This window comes from Urocitellus parryii, chromosome 1 (assembly GCF_045843805.1).
Source record: "Urocitellus parryii isolate mUroPar1 chromosome 1, mUroPar1.hap1, whole genome shotgun sequence".
Taxonomy (NCBI): Eukaryota; Metazoa; Chordata; class Mammalia; order Rodentia; family Sciuridae; genus Urocitellus; species Urocitellus parryii.
The window spans coordinates 93,090,806-93,097,299 of NC_135531.1; the positions used below are offsets into that span (position 1 = coordinate 93,090,806).

The window sequence follows — 6,494 nt, forward strand, 5'->3', positions numbered from 1 at the left end:
TACAAGCTTCCTTATGTGCATGTTTTTTTCAATTACTGTAGGGGTTGTCTGTTTTTGTGATGTTAAAGTTGATTGGTGGGTTCAGGTATCATTGGTAGTATATAAAGTGCCCCTCTACTTTTCAGCCCACAGTTATAGGTATCTCCCCCACTTTTTAAAAATTTGTTTTTAGTTATACATGGACACAATATCTTTATTTTGCTTATCTATTTTTATGTGGTGCTGAGGATCGAACCCAGGGTCTCACACATGAGAGGTGAGTGCTCTACCACAGAGCCGCAACCCCAGCCCTCCCCCACTTTTTTTGAGAGAGAGGGTGCTGTGTTGTCCATGTTGACCCTAAACTCCTGAACTCAAAGGATCCTCCTGCTTTAGCCTCCAAGTGTTAGGACTATAGGCGGATCCCACCACAACCTGCCTTCCTCCACTATTGACGATACTTGTCTAACTCCATTATCTCATTAGGAGTTGCAAAATGGTGATTTTGTAATTCTATCATTCCATTTGCATTTATTAGCCAAAATTTTTCTCTACTGAATCATAGGTATAAAAAAAAGGCAAGATAAATACTTGACTCCTTTCATTTATCAAATAATGATATTTTTTACTTTCCTGTATGGAATCCTAATAAAATTTTGAGTGTCTACATGGTTAAAGTTCTCCATATTGTTGAAAAGAAAGAATTATGATTCTGGAGTGAGAAAATGAAAAGTTATTCTGAACAGGTGTCCACTTAATACCCCACAGCAATACTTTTAAACATCCTCTTTTCTTTCCGGCTTACCTCTCTCTCTCCCTATTCCTTTCCCCTTCCCTGTTCTTTACTAGATAGATCAATATAACTTCTCTACCCAAACTCTCCTTCCTCTTGGCCTATTAGGCTCACATCTCGTTTTTTTCTCACAAACTAGCACTCCAGCACTCCTCTTTTCAAATCTACATTACAAAAGAGCTGGTAAAGGCCAAGCATTGCAGCTGGGGAGTGGGTCTGAATTCTAAGCTGGAAACCTTCTGTGGTTGGGTAAGAGAGTAACACTCACACTTAAAAATTTTATTTCCATCACATGTATTGTCTGCAATGAACATGCATCACATATGGTGTAATAAAAAATAAATAAGATGTTTTAAAAATAAATAAAAGAGATGGTAGGGAAGGAAGTGAGCACTGTTCTTTCTCACTTTCCACTTTCCTTTCCTCTCCATAGAGACTGCTGCATCCTTGACTCTCTGTTCCAGGGAAAGTGGAGTGGAACCTTTCCTGTGACTCAGGATTTGAAGTGTTTCCCACCCCCACAGGCCTGCTGCGGGGGTGGGAGCAATGGAGTCATGCTCCTGTACCAGTGCAGAGGAGCTCTGAGAAGGGCTCTGGAATCAAGCTACCAAAGGCCTTCAGAGAGAGAGGAGCACAGCTCTCCCATCTCCTGGACTAGATCTGCTGGGCTCTCCATCCTGTCCTCAAGAAACACCTCCCTGGGTCTGAGATCTCTGGAGGTTTGTTCAATTTCAACACCTTGGCATCCCTCAGGAAAATCTCAAGGCTTGGGAAGGACAGTGGAACTGTATCAAGGCCTCCTGCCTCAGGAGTCTGCGATTGGAATGGGAGGCCACTGACATTGAATTCTAAGAAAGACCCAGACCCAGAGCCCCATATCGCCCATCCATGCCTATATATCCTGATCCTATAAGCACTCTGGTGGTGAGTCTTGAATTAAGCCAAATGGACACTGGACAGTTGTTTGTTTTTTTTTTTTTAATCCGTGTGCTAAGCACAAGGAAAATGAAGTGTGGGCAGGTTTTTGTGATCTCAGTCTTTCTGAATAGGAGCCCCCACAGGAGTGAAGAAGCCCTGGTGAGTCAGGAGGCACAAGACAAAGTGGTTAAACTGCAAGTGCTCACACAGATCTGAACTCTAATCCTTCATTCTGCTCTTACATACTTACTGATTGTAGGCAAGTTCCTGATGTCACTGAACCTTAGTTTTGTTTTATCCTTTTGTTTTCTATTTTGCAGTACTGGGGAATCACACTCAGGGTCTTATACATGCTAGGCGAGTGTTCTACCACTGAGCCTCAGTTTTTATGTGGCGTGTTCTACCACTGAGCCTCAGTGGGCATATGTGTTCATATCATTGGTTTGCTGTGAGGATAAATGAAACAATGTCTATAGGGTCCCCAGTCACTCTCATTAATTGAGTTATTAGTATTAAGGAACCTATAAACCTTACTTTTCGGGCTGGGGATATGGCTCAAGCGGTAGCGCGCTCACCTGGCATGCGTGCGGCCCAGGTTCGATCCTCAGCACCACATACAAACAAAGATGTTGTATTTAAAAAAAATTCTCTCTCTCTCTCAAAAAAAAGAATTGTTTCAAACTTTTAAAAAAACCAAAACCTTACTTTTCTTTAAAACCGGAATAGGGGCTGGGGATGGTTCAGAGGAACAGAGGCTTGACTGGGGATTAGGATTTATCTGAGGGATGGGGATTAAATGAAATAATAAATGAAGAGTAGTTGACACACTATGAATAAGTATCAATTATTGACACCTCCCTGTTTTTTGTTTTTTTTTTTAAGGTCACAGCTTAAGAGTTTGCTCCTCCTACTGCTTACCTCCTTAAAGTTTTCCAGTTGCCAGGAAATGACCCTTCTTATCTTTTTGAAGGAAGACTCACTGATAGAAGAATGACATCTAGAAAAAAATCATGTAGGGAGCTGAGCACGGTGGCGAACTCCTGTAATCCCTGCAGTTTGGGAGGCTGAGGCAGAAGGATCATGAGTTCAAAGCCAGCCTCAGCAACTTAGTGAGGTCCTGTCTCTAAATGAAATATTAAAAATGGCTCAGTGTTTAAGCACTCTTGTGTTCAGTAGCAGGTACAAAAAAAAAAAAAAAAGGAAAAAAAAAAAGCATGTAGAGAGAGGAGATCCTGGGGTCTCTCTCCTTCCTGAGATCTGCCTCTCAAAACATTCCAACCCAGGGCTTTCTTATTAGTGTTTCTCGTGGGCCAAGCTCTGCCCAAGGGTTCATTTTAGCGTTTTCTGAAATCCCTAGAGGATCAGTATTAATCTTCCCTACCTATAACATGGCAGCTCAAAGCCAAGGGCTTCCCAGCCAGGGAGAGAATGAAATGGAAGTTTCCTCTTTTTATCTGTGTCTCTCTCCCCTCCCTTTTGCGGGGGAGCTGACTGCTCGCTCTGGAGGGACTGAGGGAAGCCGGGCTGGCTCTAATGTGATTTTGCCTAGATGAAGCTGGCAGCTGGGAACCACTTTTCCTCGGCTTGCCCTCTGCTGGGGAAACTCCATGACGGAGATGAGGCAGCTGGCAGGGAGAAACCTCTGGATTGAGGCTGCCGGGCTGCTGCAGAGCTAGGCAGGGACATGCAGAGACAGATGCTGATGGCACCTTTCCTTTTTGAGCGCTCCCTAGAAGGGCGATGCCTTGGTGAAGGATTACTTCCTCAGTAGCAAGAAGAAAATACAAAAGAGCACAGGACATCATGGAAAGGATTTGGTACCTGGGGTCTCAAGACTTTAATCCCAATCCTGGTGTTATCATTTCTTGGTCATATGATTTTTGCCCTCAAGTTGTTTAGTGTCTTTGCTCAAATTCTAACCTCCCAAATTAGAAAACGAGTGTCAAGAACCTTTCTCATAAAACTGTGGGGGAGAATTAGTTGAAACAACTACAGGAAACTGGAATCTGGGCGATGGTTAATAAGTGTTCATTTATTCCACAAAGAGGCTGAAACAAAAGGAAATCACTGGATTCTGTAGGATTTGTGATTTATCAGCTTATTCTATAGGATGAGGCAATGGGCATCACATCATTGAGTGGGTGCTTGATTTTAGCCAAAATGTTTCTATTATTAACCAAGGGATCCCCAGAGGCTCCCTGATACTCTCTGTCTCAGAATTAGTTTCTCTGGGCATTGACACCCAGGGCAGGCGATCCAATCTGCATCTCCCTTGAGCCCTTGGCTGCCCTTCAGGAACCAGTCCTTCCTTTCTGGTACCAGAGGCACATTTCTGTTCTGGGGAGGACTGGATGACGCAGTTACCATGTCACCCTGTGGTGTGTATGTGTGTGTTGGGGAGCTGTGTCCATGCTGGAATTGAAAAGCATCCTTGAGGGCTTCGACTTTAACAGGGGAGGTTACCATGCCAACCATAGCTTCCTTGCCCTACAGGGATGAAGGGAAACAAGGCCATGGGTGAAAGGCATCTATTGTGTATCCACAAACTTGCTTGGAGCCTATTAGGGGCTGCTAACTGCTGCTCAGCAAGACAGGGCAAGGGAGATTCAGGTTAGGTTTCAGTGGGACTTGGGACAGGCAGGTCTGATGAGGGCAGGGCAGGGTCAATGAGGGAGAATCAGGAAATGCTTTTCTGAGATTGATATCTATCTTCTGGTGAAATGTGTGGGTGTGGTACTGACAGCAGGTGTGGGAAGGGATGCTGTCCTAGATACAGGTTCTGGCTGTGATGGGAACTTCAACTTCTTCCAGGTTCTATTTGCCCTTTTCAGACCATACAGGAGGTCACCTATGCTTTAGAGGAAGTAGAGAAGGGTAGGGACAATAGATAGGTAGAGCAGTGGCTGAACTGAGAAAAAGAGTGTCAGTGCCACAGGCATGCTCTGGTAAAGGCATTAAAATCTTGGCAATAAGGTCCCCAAGACCTGGGGGTGTGGCTCAGTGGTGGAACAGCATGTCTAGCTCGCTGGAGGCCCTGAGTTCAATCTCCCAAATCAAAAGAAAGAAAGAAAGAAAGAAAGAAAAATAAACTTCTAGAAGGACAGGCTCACCCAGGGAGGGCAAAGCTCCCAGAAGAGCGGCCATGTGCACAAGCCTGCATTTCCAGGTTAGGCATTTTACACAAGTGCACACACTCGTTTCATTTGATTCTAACAGACTTGCAAAACAAGCATTGTTTCCCCCATTTAACTGAGGACTTGGAGGTTCGGAGGACATAAGCACCTCTTCCAGCGTCAATCCACTGGTAAGCGGAGAAGCTGGGATTGGAACTTCCTGTGTGAACCCCGAAAAACTCCAAACCTTAAGGGTGCCTTATTTTCTTCTGGAAAGATCTTTTTCGAAGCAGTCAGCTCCCTGTTTCCCCACTCATTTAGGCTTCCCAGAGGCCCAGTTAGTTGGAAAAAGGCTAAAGAGATTCAGACAGCTGGTGTCTGGGCAGACTGTCCTCGTCCACAGCTTCCAATAACTCAGTGGCCACCGCGGACCATGTCCTTCTAAGGGGGTGGTCCTGCGGCATCTTCTCATTTTATCCCCTCCACCCTCCGCATAGTAGGGGCCCGTGGCTCAGAGACGAAAGCTCTCGCCCAAGGTAACACAGCGACTGCGAGGTGCAGCGAGGTTCCGGGTCGGCTTCGTAAGCGTCAGGGCAGCGCGGGGTCTCGGAGGGCCGGTCCGCAGTGCGCGTAGCCCCCGCCGGGCTGGAGTCCCGGGCTCTGGCCGCCGCGCGGGCTCAGAGGTCTGCGGCGGCGGAAGCGCCTCCCTATCGGGCGGGATCCCCGCCCCCGGCCCGCCCCGGCCCGCCCCGGCCGCCCCGGACCATGTATGGTGCTTCCTCCCCGAGCCCTACAAGGCGCTTCCTTCCAGCCCCAGGCCCATACAAGGCGTTTCCTTCCCGGCGCGTCTGGCTGGCGGCCCGCGGGCGGCTGCGGGCTAGGAGCCCAGCCCTCGGGGGCCGCCCGCGCCCGGGAGCCCGAGGCCAAGGGACCCAGCCAAGGAGGGGGCGGCCGGCGGGAGGGTCCGGGAACGCGCGGCCTTGCCCTGTCGCCGTCCGGGCCCAGCTGAGGAAAACGCTGGACAGGCCGACTTGGGAGTCCCTTGGGAAGGCGCCTTCCTCCACCCCGCTAAGGTCTGAGGCTCCCACTGTCCTCTATCGTTTTCCTATTTGTCCCCACCCCTGAACGCAGCACATCCTTGTTGGAGATCCTTAAGCGGCCAGAAGCCCAAGACCTGAAGCCCACACTCCAAGCGTGGTGTCACAGCCTGCTGGCCCTCGATTTACCCTCCACCCCTTGCATTGGGCAGGTTGGTCTTTGGTAATATCTAATTGCTTCTATTTCTCTCTCCTTTTCTTTCCGTTTTTTCACTCCTCCCAGCCTTTAATCAAGCTGTTTCCTCTGCTGGAATGCCCTTCCCGCACCATTCTAGTGAAACGGAATGCTGCTGCTACCCATCCTCTACTTGATTCAGACGTTGGCCCTGTGGAAATCCCTCCCACCCCACTCTATAGATCCACAGACCTAGGTACTTCCCAGTGTCACACATCTTTTGTTTATTGCAACTATGATTTGGTCTTACTCATCTTTGAACTTGTTCTTACCTCAGAAAATGAGTAAGCCTGAAGAGGAAGAGGACCCTGTTAACAGGCCTCTACAGACCGTTTTCACCTTGGATAGAGGTTCTTCACTTTAGGTCTGGTCTCCAGGATCTCTGGCCATGGCTCCCTGTGCTCTGGGGTTCACAAGCC

At 47.9% G+C, this 6,494-nt stretch overlaps 1 long non-coding RNA gene across 1 annotated transcript; it reads left to right on the plus strand.

The window, feature by feature from the left end:
• Positions 1-5,725: 5,725 nt before the first annotated feature.
• LOC113191472 (uncharacterized) lies at positions 5,726-6,491 on the plus strand. The gene is made up of 3 exons (XR_003301885.1): positions 5,726-5,876; positions 6,124-6,271; positions 6,353-6,491. It is a non-coding gene; the product is annotated as an uncharacterized LOC113191472 (long non-coding RNA).
• The last annotated feature ends 3 nt before the right edge of the window (positions 6,492-6,494 follow it).